The following is a 12,100-nucleotide window of genomic DNA, read 5'->3' on the forward strand; positions in this document are numbered from 1 at the left end:
TTTATATCAAAGAAGACATTTGGCATTTGTTTTTTAAGGATTGGCTAGCTTTGCTTAGCATAATCTGCTCTAATGCCATCCATTTCCCTGCAAATTCTACAAGTTTATCAATTTTTTAGTGCGTAATACTCCATTGTGTATAGATGCCACATTTTTTTTTATCCATTCATCTATTGAAGGGCATCTAGGTTGGTTCCACAGTCTAGCTATTGTGAATTGTGCCGCTATGATCACTGATGTGGCAGTATCCCTATAGTACGCTCTTTTAAGATCCTCAGGGAATAGTTTGAGAAGGGTGACAGCTGGGTCAAATGGTGGATCCATTCCCAGCTTTCCCACGAATCTTCATACTTCTTTCCAAATTGGCCTCACCAATTTGCAGTCCCACCAGCAGTGTACAAGTGTACCCTTTTCCCCACATCCTCGCCAACACTTATTGTTGTTTGACTTCATAATGTCTGCCAATCTTACTGGAGTGAGATTGTATCTTAGGGTGGTTTTGATTTGCATTTCTCTATTTGCTAGAGATGGTGAGCATTTTTTCATGTACTTGTTGATTGATTTTATGTCCTCCTCTGAGAAGTGTCTGTTCAGGTCCTTGGCCCATTTGTTGATTGGGTTATTTGTTATCTTATTGTTTAATTTTTTGAGTTCTTTGTATATTCTGGATATTAGGGCTCTATCTGAAGTGTGAGGGGTAAAAATTTGTTCCCAGGATGTAGGCTCTCTATTTACCTCTTTTATTGTTTCTCTTGCTGAGAAAAAAAAAACTTTTTAGTTTAAGTAAGTCCCATTTGTTTATTCTTGTTATTAACTCTTGGGCTATGGGCATCCTATTAAGGAATTTGGAGCCGGACCTCACAGTATGTAGATCGTAGCCAACTTTTTCTTCTATCACACACAGTGTCTCTGATTTGATATCTAGCTCCTTGATCCATTTTGAGTTAACTTTTGTGCATGGCGAGAGAAAGGGATTCAGTTTCATTTTGTTGCATATGGATTTCCAGTTTTCCCAGCACCATTTGTTGAAGATGCTATCCTTACTCCATTGCATGTTTTTAGCCCCTTTATCAAATATAAGAAAGTTGTAATTTTGTGGATTGGTTTCTGTGCCCTCTATTCTGTACCATTGGTCCACCTGCCTGTTTTGGTACCAGTACCATGCTGTTTTTGTTACTATTGCTTTGTAGTACAGTTTGAACTCTGGTTCACACTTCCTGCTTAGAATTGCTATACCTCCAGATTCACACTTCCTGCTTAGAATTGCTTTTGCTATTATTAGTGATGGTAGATGGAGCTAACAGAAAACGACCTACCATGTCAAGACATAAGGTCACTGAGTTTCCTTACACCTGCAATAAACAACTCACTTTAAATCTTTAAAAAACGCCATTTACAAAATTACTAAGAAATGGAACAGGTATAAATATAGCACACTATGTACAAAAGTATATCCACCAAAAGCTGTGAAATATTGTGGGAAGGAAATAAAATCTAAATAAATGAACAGATCACCTTTTTCATTATTTATAAACTAAATATTTTTAAGATGCCAATTCATCTCCACTTGATCAATACAACATTCCAAATCAGACTTTCATTAACCTCTTTTATAGATTTTCACCAAATATTCAAAACCTAGAATAGCCTACACAATCCTGAATAACATATTTAAAGAAATAATACCTTCTCATTCCAGTGCTTATTATAAAGCCCCAAGAATTCAGGGTGAGCATAAGGAAATGATAGTGCATCAATAAATAGAAAAGAATACAGACTTCACACATAGACCCATGCAAAAAAAGTCAAAGGAGCAATAGCAAAGAGTGCTCATTTATTTTTTATTGATTGTTTTAAAAGAAAATCAATGAAAGTGGAATGCATTACAATTTTTTTTCTTTTTTAAAATTTTAAATATTTGTTTTAATGTTTTTATTGTTTTTTAAAGAATAAATGACAGCGGAATGCATTCTTATTACATATACACATCAGAGTTTTTCACATTTCTGGTTGAATATAAAGTATATTGACATCAATTTGTGTCTTCACACATGCATTTTAGAGAATGACATCTATCACATTCCACCATCCTTGCTAATCTCCTGCCCCCTCCCTTTTCCTCCCACCCCTCTGCCCTATCTAGAATTCATCTATTCCTCCCATGCTCCCCCTCCCTACCCCACTAAGAGTCAGCCTGCTTATATCAGAGAAAACATTCAGCATTTTGGGGGGGATTGGCTAACTTCACTTAGCATTATCTTCTCCAATGTCATCCATTTACCTGCAAATGTCATGATTTTATTCACTTTTATTGCTGAGTAATATTCCATTGTGTATATATGCCACATTTTTTTAATCCACTCATCCACTGAAGGGCATCTAGGTTGGCTCTACAGTTTAGCTATTGTGAATTGTGCTGCTATAAACATAGATTTTTATGTTTAGATGTGGCTGTGTTCTGTAGTATGCTGTTTTTAAGTCTTTTGGTATAGACCAAGGAGAGGGATAGGTGGATAAAATGGTAGTTCCATTCCCAGATTTCCAAGGAATCTCCATACTACTTTCCATTTTGCTGCACCAATTTACAGTCCCATCAGCAGTGTATGAGTGTACCTTTTTCCCTACATCCTTGCCAACACTACTGTAGTTTGTCTTCATAATAGCTGCCATTCTGACTGGATTGAGATGATATCTTAGAGTAGTTTTGATTTGCATTTCTCTAATTACTAGAGATGATGAACATTTTTTCATATATTTTTTTTATTTATTGTATATCCTCTTCTGAGAAGTGTTTGTTCAGGTTTTTGGCCCATTTGTTGATTGGGTTAATTTTGTGTGTGTGTGTGTGTGTGTGTGTGTGTGTGTGTGTGTGTGTTTAGCTTTTTGAGTTCTTTATATACCCTAGAGATTAGTGCTCTATCTGATATATGAGGGGTAAAAATTTGTTCCAAGGATGTAGGCTCTCTGTTCACCTAACAGATTGTTTCTTTTGCTGAGAAGAAACTTTTTAGTAGCTACACTAATGAAGGAGAGAGAAAACTCAAATATCCAGCATACATGATGAAAAAGTTAATATCACAGCAGATACTACAGAAATACCAAGAAATTATTTTAAAAACTTATATCCAATAAAATAGAAAACATTAAAGGCATTGACAAATTTCTTAACTCATGAAATTTGCCCAGATTGAATCAGGAAGATATACACAATTTAAACAGACCAAGTGATGAAATAGAAGACACCATCAGAAGCTTACCAACCAAGAAAAATCCAGGACCAGATAGATACACAGCTGAGTTCTACAAGACCTTTAAAGAAGAACTAATACCAATACTCTACAATTTATTTTAGGAAATAGAAAAAGAGTAGCACTTCCAAACTCATTCTATGAGGCCAATATCACCCTGATCCCAAAACCAGACAAAGACACATTAAAGAAAAAAAAACTTCAGACCAATATCTCTAATGAACATAGATGCAAAAGTTCTCAATAAAATTCTGGCAAATTGAATACAAAAACATAGCAAAAGGATTGTGCACCATGATCAAGTGGGATTCATCCCAGGGGTGCAAGGTTGGTTCAACATAAGGAAATCAATAAATGTAATTCATCACATCAATAGACTCAAAGATAAGAATCATATGATCATCTCAATAGATGCAGAAAAAGCATTTGACAAAATATAGCACCCTTTATGTTCAAAACACTAGAAAAACTAGGGATAGAGGGGTATATCTCATCATCATAAAGGCTATCTATGCTAAGCCTCAGGCCATCATCATTCTAAATAAAGAATAATTAAAGACATTCCCTCTACAAACTGGAACTAGACAGGGATGCCCTCTTTCACTGCTTCTATTCACTAAAACACGGGATACTTGCTTTGATGCATTTCCCCTTGCACTTTATAAAATTGTGACATTAAACACCTGTGTATCAATGTCCAAACATTTAGTGGAGATCCAACAGGGGGCAGCTGGGAACAACTCAACAGCGATCTCTGAGCTTTCTGTGCTGTTCCCTGGCTGCCAGCAGGGGGAACATGAACCCACCTTGGCAGTTTCAAGGACAGAGAGCCTGTTTCCCTCAGGAAGGGCGCCATCCATTGCAGCTGGGGAATGAATTGAGGGGAGCTCACTGGAGGAAAAAATCTCCTATATGCAGCATCAATGGAAGAGAAAGGAATTTGGTAGAGGAGGGGGTTTGCTTGGCTTTTCCCTGATATTTGTTGACAGCCTGCAGAGAAGACCTCATTTCTTTGAATGTTCCATATTGAGTTACACTTTTCTTCCTGACATAAAATTTTATGAAAACTTATTTTACGGAAATATCAATCATTGCAGGGGTTAAAAGGCAGAAATCAACATGCTGTGTTTTTTTGTTTGTTTGTTTTTTACAAATTCAATATGGATAGATCTTCCAAACAAAAGTTGAATAAAGAAACTACAGAGCTCAATAACACGATCAATAACTTAGACTTAACTGATATATATATATATATATATATATATATATATATATATATATATATATATATATAATATTTCAACCTGTATCAAGAGGATACACTTTTTTCTCAGCAGCACATGGATCCTTTTCTAAAATAGACCATATATAATGCCACAGGGAAACTCTTAGCAAATACAAAGGAGTATAGATATTACCATGCATTTTATCAGATGATAATGGAATGAAATTGGAAATCAATGACAAAATGAAAAATTAAAATTTCCCCATCACCTGGAGACTGAACAATATGCTACTGAATGAACTATATGTTACAGAAGACATCAAGGAAGAGATTAAAAAATTCTTAGAGGTAAATTAGAACATAGACACAACATATCAAAATCTCTGTGTCTTAAGGAAAACTCTTGACACAGATTCAGAAAGGGACCAACATATGCAGAAATTACAAAATTACAGGACCTGTAGTCAATGAGTTGGGATGATATCAAAAGCTTGGTCTTTATCTCCATTGCCAATCAAATAACAAGCACAAGGTTTTGAGAAAAAGAAAAAAGGTTTTCTTGACTTACTAGCAAAGGAGGAACTTGGGACTGCTGCCCCAGAGGTTGTGATTTTCTCTGCCTGGAGTAATAGAGGGCTTTTAGAAGAGGAACACAGGGTGAGGAATCCAGATATTATCAGTAGATATAAATCATTAATGTCCATCAGGTGTCCTTGAGTGACTCATTGCTCTGGACCTCAGGTATAGAGTTCCTCCCTCCCTCCCTCCCTTCCTCCCTTTCTCCCTTCCTCCTGGACAGTGAAGGACAGCATAATTTAGTACAGGACAGGAACAATTTTGGTCTGTTTATCCTACTGATATGGAGTGTGAGAGGCAAAACAAGAAGAAAATGAAAAAGAAAAAGTTTTACAATAAACTGCTTGTGGTTGAGCAGCAAAGTTTATACTCAAAGCATGAAGTAGACCCCTGTTACAGGGACAGGCCAGAGCCAGCAAAATCATGTTGGAGCCCAAAGTAAAAAGGAAAGTGTGTGCTCATGTGTCCACCCGTCATTAACTTATATCATTTATTTTTCCTACAGTGTTAACGTGGTTACAAATATCTTTAAAAACAAGTGCATTAAAACTCATGTTCTTTCAAGTTTAAGTATGTTATTTATAGAAAACCAATTTATTTTTACTTTCCTGGATTTTATGGAAGCAACCTTTCAATAATGTGTTTAAGATAACTTCTTTGTGTATCTGACTTTGAGAGCCACATTTAGTCCATCTTTTTGGTCAAAGAGGAGATAGCCTTATTTGTACTCAGTAGAGGAAAAGTATTATGTGGGAAAATGAAATTCAAAAAGTCAAGCTGATTTCAAAGTATCTCAAAATAATTCACAACACCAAGGACACCGTAACTATTAACATATTATTCATACAGAGTCTCCTCTGTGGGAACATTTAGACATAGGTTTCATAACTGTGTCTGAATGGGATTTGGGTAGAACTTTATAACAATATTGGATGATGTTCTTACTTTACTGGTGTTATATATTGATATGATCTTTTGTCTATTCTGACCTTTTTAAATTGCAATATTTTGTATAAAATTATACAAAATTAATCAGTTTTTTTCTCTATGTGAAATGAAAAATCAACTCTACTGGTTCCAGTAAAGAATCAATTTTTAACATGATTAAAGTCATTTGTAAAGACTTAAGTAAAATATCAGTTGAGACTTTTTGCACTTAAGTCTAATCCATTATAATCTAATGGAAATCTTAAAAAAAAAAACTGTTCCAGAATAAGTTCAAATATACCAGGTACAAATATGTAAGTACAAGGAGCTCACTAACTATGCTATTCCAAATACATGAAGAGCAATATTGATTTTATACTATGGTTCTATGGAAATAAATTAAAACCTGTTCTTTCTCCCTATATGCTTGGATTCATAGGCAGTTAACAAAATTCTCCATTTCATTCACTTATTGACTAACTAGCTGGTTATAACGTCTCAAAATCTCACTCCTTCATAGTATTGTCTCTCCTTTTTTCAAGACCAGAATTTTCACCTTTTTTATTTTTTTAACAGAGGTTTCAAATCGATCACTGATGCCTTCCCCGGGTTTTGAGTACTTTTCTCTTTGAGACTCTTTTTCATTATTCAGTTTATCCTCTCTGAAACATTTATTTCCTTCTGAATGAATTTTATGTAATTCTTGAAATTTATGCCACATATTTAAGGGAACTCCAGAAGGATACTCTGCACACGTATTTACATTTGGCTTTGTTTCAATTTTATTGTCCATCTCTTGGAAAATCTGAGAGTTTAGAAGTAATAGCCAAAGGGAAACTGGCCTTGTAGTTATGGAATTGACTTATCTGCAGTTAGTCTAACAGTGATGTAGAAATAAAGAAAAGAGGAAATAAATAAATATACAGTGAGAAAATAGAGGAATAGAATGAAGTGTCCAATAAAGACAAGGAGTTCAAAGAAAGAATCACTGAGGAATTAATATTTAATCTGAAACTCAAATATAGTGAATTTGGTTTGAGAGGATGTACATAGACATCAGAGTGGAAATGAATTATTACATTAGTTATTGTAGTGCTCAAAGTGGAGATATCAATTATTTTTTAATTAGTTCTTTTTAGTTATACATAATAGTAGGATTCATTTTGACATAATTATAATAGCATCCCTTATCTTTGACCTCTTTCAGAGCTGTGACCAAGGCCAAAATTGAACTCATTTATTGTCCTTACATTTCCATAGGACTCATTCAAACCCATCAGGGCAGGAGTAAAAAAAATATTGTAGGGATGTTCTTGTGCTAATATACCCAAAGCATGTATTTCCTCTATGTCACAAGCCATCTGAGGGCTATGTGTGGACTTTGTCTGCATTACAGTCTAGTGGATAGTAACATCTGGTGTCTGGGAACTTCCAGTGGACATTTCCTTTGTGTAAGACTGCCCAGAGATATTGTGAATTTCTATCCTTCTCTTCCATGTCCCACATGGTACCTGAGATGGGTGTTACCTGCCAAGATGCCAATCAACCTGATAAACTGCAGGGCAACATAAAGCAAGACTCTGCCGTTGAAACTTTATTCCTGCCTTTGATGTACCCCCCCCCACACACACTGGAGCCATTTTCTTTGTGTAGCTCTAACACCTGTGTGGATTAAACCTATCAGGGCTCCACTTTTGAAAACATATTTCTGATTCTTTGTCTTTTGTACTTCAATAACTATTCTACACTTTAATTTCTCAGGTGGCTTACACCCTCCTCAGCAGGAAGAACAACTCCTCAAAAAGATGCTGGCCATTCCCCATGCCTGTACAATGAGTTTGTTTAGAAAAGCACTTGAGATGTTCCAATTCCCAGTCCCATAAGACAAAGCTTTTATTAAGTCACACAATGTCTTTAAGATTAATCCTAAATTATGGAGTACAGTGATGTCAGATTCTCAATATCCAGGAAGGTATGTTTGGGAATTTAGAACATTTATGTACAACAGCAGGACACAACCAAATAACCCTTGAACGCCAGAGAGACAGACCCCAAGCCTTTCCAACTTGTAGGAGTTTACACCCCATCCTCTGTCTTGGAAGTGTGCCTACACTCTGAGCTGGTGGCATAATGACACAGAAGTTAAAGCCACATGATCAACATAATAAAACTTCAGTACTCATTCAGTTTATGTCCAAGTCACAGCTGCCACCACAATCACATAAAATAGGATCAGATTATGTAAATACACTTGTGGAAAAACAAAGACCATTGTTGCACTCCTCCCGTGGAAGCATATTGACCTTCTTTTCCTCTTTGGACCTCTTGTATTTCCTTTGCCTTCTAGTGTAGCTTGAGAAATATGAAGTGGCCAGTAAAAGGCTCAGGAATGACTATAGACATCTATGACACTGCCTCATAGATGCTTGAAGAGTGGTCCTTCAGTTCTGCTGTGAATGGTTAATTATCAGGACCAGTGCAGATTGCTGCATGAAGGGCCTGCCTCATCCATAACTGCCTTAGATCTTGGAGTTCTTCCATGGGTTTCCATCACAGGGTGCCATGGGTGACTCCACCACATTGTCCCAAGCATAGTTTCAGGAAGCTATCACCAAGAAAAATAAAGAGATGGCAGTGTCCTCATTTACAGTTTAATATATACAGCTTAATGTAGGGCAGGTGGTGACTGATGTGCTCTTACTCTGTTTACTCTAGAGGAGTATATCTTCAGCACAAGTGTCCCAGATCCAAAAGAGCCATTCTGTTGTACTTTCTATAGCTTTTTGCCTAAACTTATTCCCCAGTTCTATCAGCAGAATATCATCTCTCATGAAAATATGCATGTGCTGGTGGGGAAGGGGCAGATCTTCACCCTTCTCTCCCAATGACCTTGGCTAATGTGTCTTGGCCTTTTCAGTTATGACTATAAACTCTCTGTCACTTGGCACTGACACCTAAATTGGCTCATCCAATCTGCTTCTGCTTCTTCAGAGATATCAGTTTCACAAGTATCTCATTTATGGAAGTCCATTCCTGAACAGGTATTCCAAATTGAAAAATCTATGATAACCAGTCACCTCCCTTTCCCTTAAGTAATGAAAAGGGAGAGGAGAGGGCCCAAGTGCAGCCAGAGGAATCATGGTGGGTGAGGAGCAGGAGGAGGGTCACAGAGAGACAGATGGGCTGGGCAAAGAGTAAAGAGTATCATCATTTAAGCCTCTGGAGATGCAGGGAGACTTAATTGCCATGAATCCAATTCCTAAGACAAAGGAATGAAGACCTTGTAAGAGAGGACCCAGGTCTTCATTGCCTGAAACTCTATCTAGTGTGTTGGTGATACTCTCCATTGAATTTTTAATTTGGCTTATTAATTCTTTCCTTTATGAGGATTTCTGACTCATTCTTCTTCAGGATCTCTATCTCCTATTGAAATAGTCTACTACTTCTTGAATTTTCTCTCTGATTTCATTTTTTATGCCATCTTTTACCTGGTAGATTAGCTTAACCATGAATTTTATGAAGTCCATCTCTGACATTTCTTCCACTGTGGTGTCAATGGAGTCTATTGTCCATAGTTTCTGTGTTATTTGGGATCATTTGTTCCCTTGCTTTTTTATATTGTTGGCTTATTAATTCTTTCCTTTTGAGGATTTCTGACTCATTCTTCTTAAGGATCTCTATCTCCTTATTGAAACAGTCTACCCATCTATCTGGATGGGTCTGATACTGTAGAGTTTTTACCTTATGAGTTTATAGTGTTCCTCTATGTCATTAGTACCTCACAGATTGGAGTGGGGGGATCCCAATCATAATAGTAATGTATGTAAACATTATGTAGCAGTAGACTAAATCCTTAGATCCTATTTGGCTAGCTAATGTTAATTGGTACAATATGTAGATAGTGGGATGAGCAATTTCCATTAGTAAAACCACAAATAATTATGCATTATATGTGGCTTAAAATCAAATAATAGGTGTTGTCTATGGTTTCCACCATATTAATTATTGCTATGACATTGATGGTTGGTGTAGTTGTTATGTATCTCAATTAGTTTTAACAAATATTAAAGATAGAGTTGAGTATGAGGAAAGAAGGAGAGAAAAGAGAGTCAAAACTGTTTGCAATTTCAAAGGGTGAATAGGGAGACACAGTGGTACTTAGGATATGTTGTTAATGAGAAAATGAAGAGAAAACAGAAGAATTTAAAGGAGGAAAGAGAGACTGAAATATTGGTGTCAGAAATAGAAAAAAAAGAGAATAGGAGATAAGGGAGACAGAGTAGTGGCAAAGTCGATACATAAAACAAAATCAAAATCAGCTAATCAGAATTGCTAACCCTGAAAATACAGAACACGGGAAAATTACATCTTCAGGGGGAAAAAAAGAAAAATGAAAAAAAAAGTCTAGAAATGAGGAAAGAGAAACAAATATGAATGTATGTAGGAGTCCTGGATCATTCAGTACACAAACAAAACAAAAGCCCTTCACAGATGTAGAAATACAAATGGTCAACAACTATATGAAGGATATATAAAGTAATTTTCAATAACTATTAGTCAGAGAAATTAAAACTAAACTGAGATTTAATCTCACTCTATTCAGAATGGCAATTATCAAGAACACAAGCAACATTAAAAGTTGGTGAAAATGTGGAGAATAAGGTTCACTCACATTGCTGGTGAGAGTGCAAATTGGTGTAACCACTCTGGAAAACAATAAGGATATTCCTCAGAAAACTTGGGATGGAACCATCATTTGACCCAGTTATCCAACTACTTGGGTTATACCCAAAGGAGTTGAAATCAGCATACTGCAGTGATACAGCCATATCAATGTTTACAGCTGCTCAATTCACAATTGCTAAGCTAACGAACCAAACCTGGTACTCTTCATCAGATGAATGGATAAAGAAAATATCGTATATATACACAATAGAATATACTCGGCCAAAAGAAGAATGAAATTGTGGCATTTTCCAGCAAATGAATGGAAGTGGAAAATATCATGTTAAGTGAAATAAGCCAATTAAAAAAAAAAAACCAAAATGCCAAATGTTTTCTCTCAGATATGTGGATGCTAACCCATGACAAGAGAGGGTAGGAAAGGGAAGTATAGGGGTTGATTGGATTAAGCAAAAAAGAAATGAAGGGAAGGGAGAGGGTTGGTATAGGAAAGACAGTAGAATGAATTGGATTTATTTGCCTGTGCTTATATTGGAGTACATGACCACTGTAACTTCACATCATGTACCACCAAAAGAATCGTATCCAAATTGGAATGGGTTGCACTCCATGTATGTATAATACATCAAAATATACACTACTGTCATGGGTATCTAAAAATATCAAATAAGAAAGAAAATTGAAGGGAGATCAGTGGAGTAGAAGAAGGAAATAGAGGATGAGGGAGAAAGACAGGAAAAGAAGCAACAGTCAAATGAAACTGACTGAATTATGCCATGTTCACATATGAATATACCATGGTGAATTTCACCTTTGTGTATGCCTACAAAGCACCATTTAATATAATAAATAGGTTGAATACAAGTAGAGGAGGGGAAGTGGAACAGAGGGAGAGAGGAGGGACAGATAGAGTAAGCACTGAGGACTAAAGTGGAGCAAATTATTCTCCATGCGTGTATGATTTTTGTCAAAATGAGCCCCACTATTATTAATTATTGTGAATAACTATAATGCACTAATAAAACATTTTTAAGATAGAAAACATTAAATGCTATGCTAAGTAAGGAAAAAAAAAGTAGGGGCCTAGGTTTTTCCCATGAGCTACTTACTCCTTGGATGGCCATGCTGTCCCCAGTTGGCACAGTCCTGCTGCTGATTGGTCGACCCTTTCTCAGGCTGATACAGAGGCAGCAGTACTCCCTGAGCCAACCCCAGGCTGCTCCACGCTGCCATGAAAGTGGGGAAAGAAATGCCTGAAAGAAGAAAATCTGTCCCACCCTCAAGGCTCCTAGGAGCAGAAAAGTAGTGCTGCTGAAAATCTTTCATCAGGCTGATTGGGGAGCTGTTGTCCAGGTATAGCTGCTAGAAGGAGGCCACAAAAAGGAAGAGGCCCATGCCATGGCACCAAGGCTGCTGTGTTATGGTGGAGAGGGCCACTACC

The sequence above is a fragment of the Ictidomys tridecemlineatus genome, chromosome 14, assembly GCF_052094955.1.
Source record: "Ictidomys tridecemlineatus isolate mIctTri1 chromosome 14, mIctTri1.hap1, whole genome shotgun sequence".
Lineage (NCBI taxonomy): Eukaryota > Metazoa > Chordata > Mammalia > Rodentia > Sciuridae > Ictidomys > Ictidomys tridecemlineatus.